The sequence below is a fragment of the Carcharodon carcharias genome, unplaced genomic scaffold (genome assembly GCF_017639515.1).
Source record: "Carcharodon carcharias isolate sCarCar2 unplaced genomic scaffold, sCarCar2.pri scaffold_907_ctg1, whole genome shotgun sequence".
In the NCBI taxonomy this organism is placed as follows: domain Eukaryota; kingdom Metazoa; phylum Chordata; class Chondrichthyes; order Lamniformes; family Lamnidae; genus Carcharodon; species Carcharodon carcharias.
The window spans coordinates 25,841-39,984 of record NW_024471152.1 but is presented as its reverse complement, the minus strand read 5'-3'; the positions used below and the strand labels follow the sequence as shown (position 1 = coordinate 39,984).

The 14,144-nt window shown below is 57.4% G+C and overlaps 1 long non-coding RNA gene across 1 annotated transcript; it reads left to right on the top strand.

The window, feature by feature from the left end:
* The first annotated feature begins 7,892 nt into the window (after nucleotides 1–7,892).
* On the top strand, nucleotides 7,893–13,430 carry LOC121275215. Its single transcript, XR_005942369.1, has 4 exons — nucleotides 7,893–8,002; nucleotides 10,697–10,768; nucleotides 12,272–12,320; nucleotides 13,360–13,430. It is a non-coding gene; the product is annotated as an uncharacterized LOC121275215 (long non-coding RNA).
* The last annotated feature ends 714 nt before the right edge of the window (nucleotides 13,431–14,144 follow it).

The window sequence follows — 14,144 nt, the reverse complement described above, 5'->3', positions numbered from 1 at the left end:
CTCTCTCTCTCTCTCTCTCCCTGTAACATGGTGTCTCTCCTGGGGGTGTCTCTCTCTCTCTCTCTCTCTCTCTCTCTCTCTCTCTGTAACACGGTGTCTCTCCTGGGGGGGTCTCTCTCTCTCACTCTCTCTCTGTAACACGGTTTCTCTCCTGGGGGTGGGGGGGTCTCTCTCTCTCTCTCTCCCTGTAACACGGTGTCTATCCTGGGGGTGGGGAGGTCTCTCTCTCTCTCTCTCTCTCTCTGTAACACGGTGTCTCTCCTGGGGGTGGGGGGGTCTCTCTCTCTCTCTCTGTAACACGGTGTCTCTCCTGGGGGTGGGGGAGTCGGTCTCTCTCTCTCTCTCTCTCTCTCTCTCTCTCTCTCTCCCCCCCTGTAACACGGTGTCTCTCCTGGGGGGGGTCTCTCTCTCTCTCTCTCCCTCTCTCTGTCTGTAACACGGTGTCTCTCCTGGGGGTGGGGGGGTCTCTCTCTCTCTCTCTCTCTCTCTCTCTCCCTGTAACATGCTGTCTCTCCTGGGGGGGTCTCTCTCTCTCTCTCTCTCTGTAACACGGTGTCTCTCCTGGGGGGTCTCTCTCTCTCTCTCTCTCTCTCTCTCTCTCTCTCTGTAACACGGTTTCTCTCCTGGGGGTGGGGGGGTCTCTCTCTCTCTCTCTCTCTCTCTCTCTCTGTAACACGGTGTCTCTCCTGGGGGTGGGGTGGTCTGTCTGTCTCTCTCTCTCTCTCTCTCTCTGTAACACGGTGTCTCTCCTGGGTGTGGGGGGGGTCTCTCTCTCTCTCTGTAACACGGTGTCTCTCCTGGGCTGGGTCTGTCTCTCTCTCTCTCTCTCTCTCTCTCTGTAACACGGTGTCTCTCCCGGGGGTGGGGGGGTCTCTCTCTCTCTCTCTCTCTCTCCCTGTAACACTTTTTCTCTCCTGGGGGTGGGGTGGTCTCTCTCTCTCTCTCTCTCTGTAACCCGGTGTCTCTCCTGGGTGGGTCTCTCTCTCTCTCTCTCTCTCTCTCTCTCTGTAACACGGTGTCTCTCCTGGGGGGTGGGGGGGGTCTCTCTCTCTCTCTGTAACACGGTGTCTCTCCTGGGGGGGTCTCTCTCTCTCTCTCTCTGTAACACGGTGTCTCTCCTGGGGGTGGGGGGGTGTGTCTGTCTGTCTCTCTCTCTCTCTCTCTCTCTCTGTAACGCGGTGTCTCTCCTGGGGGGTCTCTCTCTCTCTCTCTCTCTCTCTCTGTAACACGGTGTCTCTCCTGGGGGTGGGGGGGTCTCTCTCTCTCTTCCAGTAAACCGGTGTCTCACCTTGGGGGTGGGGGGGACTCTCTCTCTCTCTCTCTCTCTCTCTCTCTCTGTAACATGGTGTCCCTCCTGGGGGTGGGGGGGTCTCTCTCTCTCTCTGTAACACGGTGTCTCTCCTGGAGGTGGGGGGGGGGGTCTCTCTCTCTCTCTCTCTCTCTCTGTAACACGGTGTTTCTCCTGGGGGTGGGGGGGGTCTCTCTCACTCTCTCTGTAACACAGTGTCTCTCCTGGGGGGGTCTCTCTCTCTCTCTCTCTCTCTCTCTCTGTAACACGGTGTCTCTCCTGGGGGGGTCTCTCTCTCTCTCTCTCTCTCTCTCTCTCTTTCTGTAACACGGTGTCTCTCCTGGGGGAGGGGGTGTGTCTCTCTCTCTCTCTCTCTCTCTGTAACACGGTGTCTCTCCTGGGGGGGTCTGTCTCTGTGTCTCTCTCTCTCTCTCTCTGTAACACGGTGTCTCTCCTGGGGGGGGTCTCTCTCTCTCTCTCTCTCTCTCTCTCTCTCTCTCTCTCTCTCTCTGTAACACGGTGTCTCTCCTGGGGGTGGGGGGGGTCTCTCTCTCTCTCTCTCTCTCTGTAACACCGTGTCTCTCCTGGGGGTGGGGGAGTCTCTCTCTCTCTCTCTCTCTCTCTCTCTCTCTGTAACACGGTGTCTCTCCTGGGGGTGGGGGTGTGTCTCTCTCTCTCTCTCTCTCTCTCTCTCTCTCTCTGTAACACGGTGTCTCTCCTGGTGGTGGGGGGGTGTCTCTCTCTCTCTCTCTCTCTCTGTAACACGGTGTCTCTCCTGGGGGTTCTCTCTCTCTCTCTCTCTCTCTCTCTCTCTCTCTCTGTAACACAGTGTCTCTCCTGGGGGTGGGGGGTCTCTCTCTCTCTCTCTCTCTCTCTCTCTCTGTAACACGGTGTCTCTCCTGGGGGTGGGGGTGTCTCTCACTCTCTCTCTCCCTGCCTGTAACACGGTGTCTCTCCTGGGGGTGGGGGTGTCTCTCTCTCTCTCTCTCTCTCTCTCTCTCTGTAACATGGTGTCTCTCCTGGGGGTGGGGGTGTGTCTCTCTCTCTCTCTCTCTCTCTCTCTCTCTGTAACACGGTGTCTCTCCTGGGGGTGGGGTGGTCTGTCTGCCTCTCTCTCTCTCTCTCTCTCTGTAACACGGTGTCTCTCCTGGGGGTGGGGGGGTCTCTCTCTCTCTCTCTCTGTAACACGGTGTCTCTCCTTGGGTGATCTCTCTCTCTATGTATCACGGTGTCTCTCCTGGGGGTGGGGGGTTCTCTCTCTCTCTCTCTCTCTTCTCTCTGTAACACGGTGTCTATCCTGGGGGTGTGGGGGTCACTCTCTCTCTCTCTCTCTCTCCCTGTAACATGGTGTCTCTCCTGGGGGTGTCTCTCTCTCTCTCTCTCTCTCTCTCTCTATCTCTCTGTAACACGGTGTCTCTCCTGGGGGGGTCTCTCTCTCTCTCTCTCTCTGTAACACGGTGTCTCTCCTGGGGGTGGGGGGGTCTCTCTCTCTCTCTCTCCCTGTAACACGGTGTCTCTCCTGGGGGTGGGGAGGTCTCTCTCTCTCTCTCTCTCTCTCTCTGTAACACGGTGTCTCTCCTGGGACGGGGTCTCTCTCTCTCTCTCTCTCTCTCTCTCTCTCTCTCTCTGTAACACCGTGTCTCTCCTGGGGGTGGGGGAGTCTCTCTCTCTCTCTCTCTCTCTCTCTCTCTGTAACACGGTGTCTCTCCTGGGGCTGGGGGTGTGTGTCTCTCTCTCTCTCTCTCTCTCTCTCTGTAACACGGTGTCTCTCCTGGTGGTGGGGGGGTGTCTCTCTCTCTCTCTCTCTCTCTCTCTCTCTGTAACACGGTGTCTCTCCTGGGGGTTCTCTCTCTCTCTCTCTCTCTCTCTCTCTCTCTCTCTCTCTGTAACACGGTGTCTCTCCTGGGGGTGGGGGGTCTCTCTCTCTCTCTCTCTCTCTCTGTAACACGGTGTCTCTCCTGGGGGTGGGGGTGTCTCTCACTCTCTCTCTCCCTGCCTGTAACACGGTGTCTCTCCTGGGGGTGGGGGGGTCTCTCTCTCTCTCTCTCTCTCTCTCTCTCTGTAACATGGTGTCTCTCCTGGGGGTGGGGGTGTGTCTCTCTCTCTCTCTCTCTCTCTCTCTCTGTAACACGGTGTCTCTCCTGGGGGTGGGGGGGTGTCTCTCTCTCTCTCTCTCTCTCTCTGTAACACGGTGTCTCTCCTGGGGGGTCTCTCTCTCTCTCTCTCTGTAACACGGTGTCTCTCCTGGGGGAGGGGGGGTCTCTCTCTCTCTCTCTTCCTGTAAACCGGTGTCTCTCCTTGGGGGTGGGGGGGGTCTCACTCTCTCTCTCTCTCTCTCTCTCTGTAACACGGTGTCTCTCCTGGTGGTGGGGGGGTCTCTCTCTCTCTCTGTAACACGGTGTCTCTCCTGGGGGGGTCTCTCTCTCTCTCTCTCTCTCTGTAACACGGTGTCTCTCCTGGGGGTGGGGGGGTCTCTCTCTCTCTCTGTAACACGGTGTCTCTCCTGGGGGTGGGGGGGTCTCTCTCTCTCTCTGCGACACGGTGTCTCTCCTGGGGGGTCTCTCTCTCTCTCTCTCTCTCTCTGTAACACGGTGTCTCTCCTGGGGGTGGGGGGGTCTCTCTCTCTCTCTCTTCCTGTAAACTGGTGTCTCTCCTTGGGGGTGGGGGGGTCTCTCTCTCTCTCTGTAACACGGTGTCTCTCCTGGGGGTGGGGGGGTCTCTCTCTCTCTCTCTCTCTCTCTCTCTCTCTCTCTGTAACACGGTGTCTCTCCTGGGGGGGGTCTGTCTCTGTGTCTCTCTCTCTCTCTCTCTCTGTAACACGGTGTCTCTCCTGGGGGTGGGCGGGGTCTATCTCTCTCTCTGTAACACGGTGTCTCTCCTGGGGGTGAGGGGGTCTCTCTCTCTCTCTCTCTCTCTCTCTCTCTCTCTCTGTAACACGGTGTCTCTCCTGGGGGGGGTCTATCTCTGGCTCTCTCTCTCTCTCTCTCTCTCTGTAACACGGTGTCTCTCCTGGGGGTGGGCTGTCTCTCTCTCTCTCTCTCTCTCTCTCTGTAACACGGTGTCTCTCCTGGGGGTGGGGGGGTCTCTCTCTCTCTCTCCCTGTAACACGGTGTCTCTCCTTGGGGTGGGGGGGTCTCTCTCTCTCTCTCTCTCTCTCTCTCCCTGTAACACGGTGTCTCTCCTGGGGGTGGGGGGGTCTCTCTCTCTCTCTCTCTCTCTCTGTAACACCGTGTCTCTCCTGGGGGTGGGGGGGTCTCTCTCTCTCTCTCACTCTGTAACACGGTGTCTCTCCTAGGGGTGGGGGGGTCTCTCTCTCTCTCTCTCTCTCTCTCTCTGTAACACGGTGTCTCTCCTGGGGGTGGAGGGGTCTCTCTCTCTCTCTCTCTCTCTCTGTCTAACACGGTGTCTCTCCTGGGGGTGGGGGGGTCTCTCTCTCTCTCTCTCTCTCTCTCTCTCTCTCCCTGTAACACTTTGTCTCTCCTGGGGGTGGGGGGGTCTCTCTCTCTCTCTCTCTCTGTAACACGGTGTCTCTCCTGGGGGGGTCTCTCTCTCTCTCTCTCCCTGTAACACGGTGTCTCTCCTGGGGGTGGGGAGGTCTCTCTCTCTCTCTCTCTCTCTCTCTCTGTAACACGGTGTCTCTCCTGGGGGTGGGGGAGTCTCTCTCTCTCTCTCTCTCTCTCTCTCTCTCTCTCTCCCTGTAACATGGTGTCTCTCCTGGGGGGGTCTCTCTCTCTCTCTCTCTCTCCCCCTGTCTGTAACACGGTGTCTCTCCTGGGGGTGGGGTGGTCTCTCTCTCTCTCTCTCTCTCTCTCTCTGTAACACGGTTTCTCTCCTGGGGGTGGGGGGGTCTCTCTCTCTCTCTCTCTCTCTCTCTCTCTCTCTGTAACACGGTGTCTCTCCTGGGGGTGGGGTGGTCTGTCTGCCTCTCCCTCTCTCTCTCTCTCTGTAACACGGTGTCTCTCCTGGGGGTGGGGGGGTCTCTCTCTCTCTCTCTCTGTAACACGGTGTCTCTCCTTGGGTGATCTCTCTCTCTATGTAACACGGTGTCTCTCCTGGGGGTGGGGGGTTCTCTCTCTCTCTCTCTCTCTTCTCTCTGTAACACGGTGTCTATCCTGGGGGTGGGGGGGTCTCTCTCTCTCTCTCTCTCTCTCCCTGTAACATGGTGTCTCTCCTGGGGGTGTCTCTCTCTCTCTCTCTCTCTCTCTCTCTCTCTCTCTATCTCTCTGTAACACGGTGTCTCTCCTGGGGGGGTCTCTCTCTCTCTCTCTCTCTGTAACACGGTGTCTCTCCTGGGGGTGGGGGGGTCTCTCTCTCTCTCTCTCCCTGTAACACGGTGTCTCTCCTGGGGGTGGGGAGGTCTCTCTCTCTCTCTCTCTCTCTCTGTAACACGGTGTCTCTCTTGGGTGTGGGGGGGTCTCTCTCTCTCTCTCTCTCTGTAACACGGTGTCTCTCCTGGGGTGATCTCTCTCTCTCTGTAACACGGTGTCTCTCCTGGGGGTGGGTGGGTCTCTCTCTCTCTCTCTTCTCTCTGTAACACGGTGTCTATCCTGGGGGTGGGGGGGTCTCTCTCTCTCTCTCTCTCTCTCCCTGTAACATGGTGTCTCTCCTGGGGGTGTCTCTCTCTCTCTCTCTCTCTCTCTCTCTCTCTCTCTCTGTAACACGGTGTCTCTCCTGGGGGGGTCTCTCTCTCTCACTCTCTCTCTGTAACACGGTTTCTCTCCTGGGGGTGGGGGGGTCTCTCTCTCTCTCTCTCCCTGTAACACGGTGTCTATCCTGGGGGTGGGGAGGTCTCTCTCTCTCTCTCTCTCTCTCTGTAACACGGTGTCTCTCCTGGGGGTGGGGGGTCTCTCTCTCTCTCTCTGTAACACGGTGTCTCTCCTGGGGGTGGGGGAGTCGGTCTCTCTCTCTCTCTCTCTCTCTCTCTCTCTCTCCCCCCCTGTAACACGGTGTCTCTCCTGGGGGGGGTCTCTCTCTCTCTCTCTCCCTCTCTCTGTCTGTAACACGGTGTCTCTCCTGGGGGTGGGGGGGTCTCTCTCTCTCTCTCTCTCTCTCTCTCTCCCTGTAACATGGTGTCTCTCCTGGGGGGGTCTCTCTCTCTCTCTCTCTCTGTAACACGGTGTCTCTCCTGGGGGGTCTCTCTCTCTCTCTCTCTCTCTCTCTCTCTCTCTGTAACACGGTTTCTCTCCTGGGGGTGGGGGGGTCTCTCTCTCTCTCACTCTCTCTCTCTCTCTGTAACACGGTGTCTCTCCTGGGGGTGGGGTGGTCTGTCTGTCTCTCTCTCTCTCTCTCTCTGTAACACGGTGTCTCTCCTGGGCTGGGTCTGTCTCTCTCTCTCTCTATCTCTCTCTGTAACACGGTGTCTCTCCCGGGGGTGGGGGGGTCTCTCTCTCTCTCTCTCTCTCTCCCTGTAACACTTTTTCTCTCCTGGGGGTGGGGTGGTCTCTCTCTCTCTCTCTCTGTAACACGGTGTCTCTCCTGGGTGGGTCTCTCTCTCTCTCTCTCTCTCTCTCTCTGTAACACGGTGTCTCTCCCGGGGGTGGGGGGGTCTCTCTCTCTCTCTCTCTCTCTCCCTGTAACACTTTTTCTCTCCTGGGGGTGGGGTGGTCTCTCTCTCTCTCTCTCTCTGTAACCCGGTGTCTCTCCTGGGGGGTGGGGGGGGTCTCTCTCTCTCTCTGTAACACGGTGTCTCTCCTGGGGGGGTCTCTCTCTCTCTCTCTCTGTAACACGGTGTCTCTCCTGGGGGTGGGGGGGTGTGTCTGTCTGTCTCTCTCTCTCTCTCTCTCTCTCTGTAACGCGGTGTCTCTCCTGGGGGTTCTCTCTCTCTCTCTCTCTCTCTCTCTCTCTGTAACACAGTGTCTCTCCTGGGGGTGGGGGGGTCTCTCTCTCTCTCTTCTCTCTGTAACACGGTGTCTCTCCTGGGGTGGGTCTCTCTCTCTCTCTCTCTCTCTCTTTCTCTGTAACACGGTGTCTCTCCTGGGGGTGGGGGTGTGTGTGTCTCTCTCTCTCTCTCTCTCTCTGTAACATGGTGTCTCTCCTGGGGGTGGGGGGGTGTCTCTCTCTCTCCCTCTCTCTCTCTCTCTCTCTCTCTGTAACACGGTGTCTCTCCTGAGGGGTCTCTCTCTCTCTCTCTCTGTAACACGGTGTCTCTCCTGGGGGTGGGGGGTTCTCTCTCTCTCTCTCTTCCTGTAAACCGGTGTCTCTCCTTGGGGGTGGGGGTGTCTCTCTCTCTCTCTCTCTCTCTCTCTGTAACACGATGTCTCTCCTGGGGGTGGGGGGTCTCTCTCTCTCTCTGTAACACGGTGTCTCTCCTGGGGGTGGGGGGGTCTCTCTCTCTCTCTCTCTCTCTCTCTCTCTCTCTCTGTATCACGGTGTCTCTCCTGGAGGGGGTCTCTCTCTCTCTCTCTCTCTCTCTCTGTAACACGGTGTCTCTCCTGGGGGGGGGGTCTCTCTCTCTCTCTCTCTCTCTCTGGAACATGGTGTCTCTCCTGGTGGGGTGGGTGTCTCTCTGGGTGGGGGGGTTTCTCTGGGAGGGGGTCTCTCTCTCTCTCTCTCTCTCTCTCTCTCTCTCTGCTCTAACCTGGGTACCGGACTGTTCGTTTCTTTTAGATTGTCTTCTTCACCAATCAGAGGGGGATCAGTCGAGGGAAACTCCGTCCCCAGGACTTCAAGGCCAAAGTGGAGGCTCTGATCTGTCGCCTGGGCATTCCTGTTCAGGTAGGAACATCTGGTGGGCTCTCCCTCAGCACTGACCCTCCGACAGTGCAGCTCTCCCTCAGCACTGACCCTCCGACAGTGCGGCTCTCCCTCAGCACTGACCCTCCGACAGTGCGGCTCTCCCTCATTACTGACCCTCCGACAGTGCGGCTTTCCCTCAGTACTGACCCTCCGACAGTGCGGCTCTCCCTCAGTACTGACCCTCCGACAGTGCGGCGCTCCCTCAGCGCTGACCCTCCGACAGTGCGGCTCTCCCTCAGTACTGACCCTCCGACAGTGCGGCTCTCCCTCAATACTGACCCTCCGACAGTGCGGTTCTCCCTCATCACTGACCCTCCGACAGTGAGGCTCTCCCTCAGCACTGACCCTCCGACAGTGCGGCTCTCCCTCAGCACTGACCCTCTGACAGTGCGGCTCTCCCTCAGCACTGACCCTCCGACAGTGCAGCTCTCCCACAGTATTGACCCTCCGACAGTGCAGCTCTCCCTCAGCACTGACCCTCCGACAGTGCAGCTCTCCCACAGTATTGACCCTCTGACAGTGCGGCTCTCCCTCAGCACTGACCCTCCGACAGTGCGGCTCTCCCTCAGCACTGACCCTCCGACAGTGTGGCTCTCCCTCAGCACTGACCCTCTGACAGTGCGGCTCTCCCTTAGCACTGACCCTCCGACAGTGCGGCTCTCCCTCAGCACTGACCCTCCGACAGTGTGGCTCTCCCTCAGCACTGACCCTCTGACAGTGCGGCTCTCCCTTAGCACTGACCCTCCGACAGTGCGGCTGTCCCTCAGCACTGACCCTCCGACAGTCCGGCCCTCCCTCAGTACTGACCCTCCGACAGTGCGGCTCTCCCCCAGCACTGACCCTCTGACAGTGCGGCTCTCCCTCAGCACTGACCCTCCAACAGTGCGGCTCTCCCTCAGTACTGACCCTCCGACAGTGCGGCTCTCCCTCAGGTCTGGCCATCCGACAGTGAGGCTCTCCCTCGGTACTGACCCTCCGACAGTGCGGTTCTCCCTCATCACTGACCCTCTGACAGTGAGGCTCTCCTTCAGCACTGACCCTCCGACAGTGCGGCTCTCCCTCAGCACTGACCCTCCGACAGTGAGGCTCTCCCTCAGCACTGACCCTCCGACAGTGCGGCTCTCCCTCAGCACTGACCCTCCGACAGTGCGTCTCTCCCACAGTATTGACCCTCCGACAGTGCAGCTCTCCCTCAGCACTGACCCTCCGACAGTGCAGCTCTCCCACAGTATTGACCCTCTGACAGTGCGGCTCTCCCTCAGCACTGACCCTCTGACAGTGCGGCTCTCCCTTAGCACTGACCCTCCGACAGTGCGGCTGTCCCTCAGCACTGACCCTCCGACAGTCCGGCCCTCCCTCAGTACTGACCCTCCGACAGTCCGGCTCTCCCTCAGCACTGACCATCTGACAGTGCGGCTCTCCCTCAGTACTGACCCTCCAACAGTGCGGCTGTCCCTCAGTAATGAACCTCCGACAGTGCGGCTGTCCCTCAGCACTGACCATCTGACAGTGCGGCTCTCCCTCAGTACTGACCCTCCGACAGTGCGGCTCTCCCTCAGCACTGACCATCTGACAGTGCGGCTCTCCCTCAGTACTGACCATCTGACAGTGCGGCTCTCCCTGAAGAAGTTCTTCAAACTCAGTGCAAAAACCCGTGAATGCATTAGGAAGGCAAAGAGGAACACACCAACAACCATAAACTGAACTGGACCAGCCATATAAATACTGTGGCTACCAGAGCGGGTCAGAGGCTGGGAATGCTGCGGAGAGTAACTCACCTCCTGACTCCCCCCTCCAAAGCCTGTCCACCATCTACAAGGCACAAGTCAGGAGTGGGATGGGACACTCCCCACTTGCCTGGATGAGTTGCAGCTCCCACAACACTCGAGAGGTTCGACACCATCCAGGACAAAGCAGCACCCCCCTGCTCGATCGGCACCCCATGTACAAACATTCACTCCCTCCACCACCGATGCACAGTAGCAGCAGCGTGTGTACCATCTACAAGATGCACTGCAGCAACTCACCAAGGCTCCTTCGACAGCGCCGCCCAAACCCACAACCGCTACCATCTAGAAGGACAAGGGTAGCAGACACATGGGGAACACCCACCACCTGGAAATTCTCGGTCCAAGCCCCTCACCATCCCGACTTGGAAATATATCGGCCGTTCCTTCACTGTTGCTGGGTCAAAATCCTGGAAACACTCCCTAACAGCGCCGTGGGTGTACCTACACCACAGGGACAAAATCCTGGAACTCCCTCGCTAACAGCACTGTGGGTGTACCTACACCACAGGGGACAAAATCCTGGAACTCCCTAACAGCGCTGTGGGTGTACCTACACCACACAGTGACAAAATCCTGGAACTCCCTCCCTAACAGCACCGTGGGTGTACCTACACCACAGGGGAAAAAATCCTGGAACTCCCTCCTTAACAGCGCCGTGGGTGTACCTACACCACAGGGGACAGCAGCGGTTCAAGAAGGCAGTTCACCCACCACCTTCTCAAGGGGGCAATTTGGGATGGGCAATAAATGCTGGGCCCGGCCAGCCATGCCATAAATGAATAATGTAAACACGAACAAGGAGGTGATGGGCCAAATGGCCTGTATCAGTCCTCCGAAGACTTTCTAATACATTCCGTCTCTCCCGCCTAATTTTCCCATCCAGGTTTATGTTTCGACCGGATTAGGATTCTATCGGAAGCCGATGCTGGGAATGTTGGATCACTTAAGGGAGCAGGTACTCTAGATCGATACAGAGTCGGGAATATAAACAGGGTTGCGTTCACACACAACAGCATTACCATCAATGAATCCTCCCCACTATCAACATCCTGGGGGTTCCCACTGACCAGAAAATGAACTGGGGACCAGCCATATAAATACTGTGGCTACGAGAGCAGGTCCGAGGCTGGGAATCCTGCGGAGAGTAACCCACCTCCTGACTCCCCCCCCACCAAAGCCTGTCCACCATCTACAAGGCACAAGTCAGGAGTGGGATGGGACACTCCCCACTTGCCTGGATGAGTTGCAGCTCCCACAACACTCGAGAAGCTCGACACCGTCCAGGACAAAGCCCCCCCCCAGCTCGATCGGCACCCCCATCCACAAACATTCACTTCCTCCCACCCACCGACGCACAGTAGCAGCAGCGTGTGTACCATCTACAAGATGCACTGCAGCAACTCACCAAGGCTCCTTCGACAGCACCTTCCAAACCCACGACCACTACCATCTAGAAGGACAAGGGCAGCAGACACATGGGGAACACCCACTACCTGGAAGTTCCCCTCCGAGCCCCTCACCATCCCGACTTGGAAATATATCGGCCGTTCCTTCACTGTCGTTTGCTCAAAATCCTGGAACTACCTCCCTAACAGCGCCGTGGATGTACCTACACCACAGGGACAAAATCCTGGAACTCCATCCCTAACAGCACTGTGGGTGTACCTACAACACAGGGACAAAATCCTGGAACTCCCTCTCTAAAAGCACCGTGGGTGTACCTACACCACAGGGACAAAATCCTGGAACTCCCTCCCTAACAGCACTGTGGGTGAACCTACACCACAGAAATAAAATCCTGGAACTCCCTCCCTAACAGCGCTGTGGGTGAACCTACACCACAGAAATAAAATCCTGGAACTCCCTCCCTAACAGCGCGGTGGGTGTACCTACACCACACAGTCAAAATCCTGGAACTCCCTCCCTAACAGCGCTGTGGGTGTACCTACACCGCACAGACTAAATCCTGGAACTCCCTCCCTAACAGCGTGGTGGGTGTACCTACACCACAGGGACAAAATCCTGGAACTCCATCCCTAACAGCGATGTGTGTGTACCTACACCACACAGACAAAATCCTGAAACTCCCTCCCTAACAGCACCGTGGGTGTACCTACACCACACAGGGGACAAAATCCTGGAAATCACTCCCTAACAGCGCCATGGATGTACCTACACCACACAGACAAAATCCTGAAACTCCCTCTCTAACAGCGCCGTGGGTGTACCTACACCACACAGGGACAAAATCCTGGAACTCCCTCTCTAACAGCGTTGTGGGTGTACCTACACCACAGAAATAAAATCCAGCGAGACCACCCCCCCCCTCCACCGACATCTCCGTGGAAGGATTTAAGAAATGGACGGTGAGGCGGCCTGTTGAAGGGTTTGACCCACACACAGGAGGGGTGCACTTTGGGTGACGTGTGTCTAACCTCGAGTGCCGTCTCTCCCTTAGGGAAACAACAATGTGAAGATCGACTTGGACTCCTGTGTCTTCGTCGGAGGTAAGGGAATAAACGCCCACGACGTTAAAAAGCGGGTTAAGAGAAAGAGAGGTGGAATAGCTACCTCGGAGCTCCCGGCGTAGGAACACGGAGGCCATTCAGTCCATCGAGCATGCGCTGGCCCTTTGAAAGAGCTCTCCACTTAGTCCCCACCCCCTCCTCCTGCTCCAGCTCCCTGTCAATTGGCACCCCCCGCCCTTGGCTATTTACCCAGTTACACCTCCTGAGGGTGAATCTGCTTCTGCCTTCCAGACCACAACCACTTGCGGAGTCCAGGAGATAACAAAAAAAAACATTCTCCTCCTCTCCTCCCTCTGCCGGTTCTCCTCGATCTGCGCCCCCTCTAGTTACCAACCCTCCCGCCACTGGAAACAGTCTCTCCTCGTTCACTCCATCAGAACACACCTCATAGCGCTGACTTTGCCTGTGCACTGGAGTTCCGCGTTTGGCGGCCGTAGGGTGCTTCAGTTCGGGTTTGGTGACGAGGGGAGGAGGTGCTCCTGTCCTTTTCTGCCTTTCCTCAGAAAGAAGAGCCTAATATTTTGAAACAAGTTTCTATACTTGGATTTTAACAGAGGCGCCAGGGATAAGGGAAATTTCGGGCCAATATGATAAAGCGATGTAAATAAGCCAAGCAGATCAAAGTTAACGTAAGGGGCAGGTCATTCGAGTGGGATGCGTGTCCTGTAATATGTGGGAAGTCACGGATGCTACCAGTGTCCAGGACGATCACGTGTGCAGGAAGTGCTGTCAGCTGCAGCAACTTGAGCTCCGGGTTTCGGGGCTCGAACGGCGGCTGGAGTCACTGCGGCACTCAGAAAGCGCGGCGCTCCCTAAGCGCTGACCCTCCGACAGCGCGGCGCTCCCTCAGCGCTGACACTCCGACAGCGCGGCGCTCCCTCAGCGCTGACCCTCCGACAGCGCGGCGCTCCCTCAGCGCTGGGAGCACCCTCAGCACTGACCCTCCGACAGTGCGGGGCTCCCCCGGTCGGACAGGGTCACACCATCCTGACCCGAACGCTGTGTTTGTTTCGAGCAGATGCGGCAGGACGACCTGCGAACTCGGGTCCCAATCAGAAGAAGAAGGATTTCTCCTGCAGCGACCGGCTGGTAATGGCATTTGGCGTCTCCCTGAATCCCGCGGGACTGGAGTTCAATCGACAAGTCCGCGTTGTACACCCAGAATGTATCATTCAGGACAATCCCGAAGTCTGCCCGGCAACAGCCTCACTTCGAGCTGCTCTCTCTATCCGCCAGACTTCGCCCCGGCCTCAGCTGATCGGACGCCGAAACCCTCGCCCGCGCCCTTATTACCTCCACAGGCGACTCCCAAGCTCCCTCGCTATCTCTGTAACCTCCTCTATCCCCTAAACCCCTCCCTATCTCTATAACCGCCTCCAGCCCCTACACCCCTCCCTATCTCTGTAACCTCCTCCAGTCCCAACACCCCTCCCTATCTCTATAGCCCCCTCTATCCCCTACACCCCCATCTCTGTAACCTCCTCCAGCCTCCTACACCCCTCCCTATCTCTGTAACCTCCTCCAGCTTCCTACACCCCTCCCTATCTCTGTAACCCCCTCTATCCCCTACACCCCCCCATCTCTGTAAACTCCTCCAGCCTCCTACACCCCTCCCTATGTCTGTAAACTCCTTGAGGCCCTACACCCCTCCCTATCTCTGTAACCTACTCTATCCCCTACACCCCTCCCTATCTCTGTAACCTCCTCCAGCCTCCTACACGCCTCCCTGTCTCTGTAACCTCCTCCAGCCCCTACACCCCTCCCTATCTCTGTAACCTCCTTGAAGCCCTACACCCCTCCCTA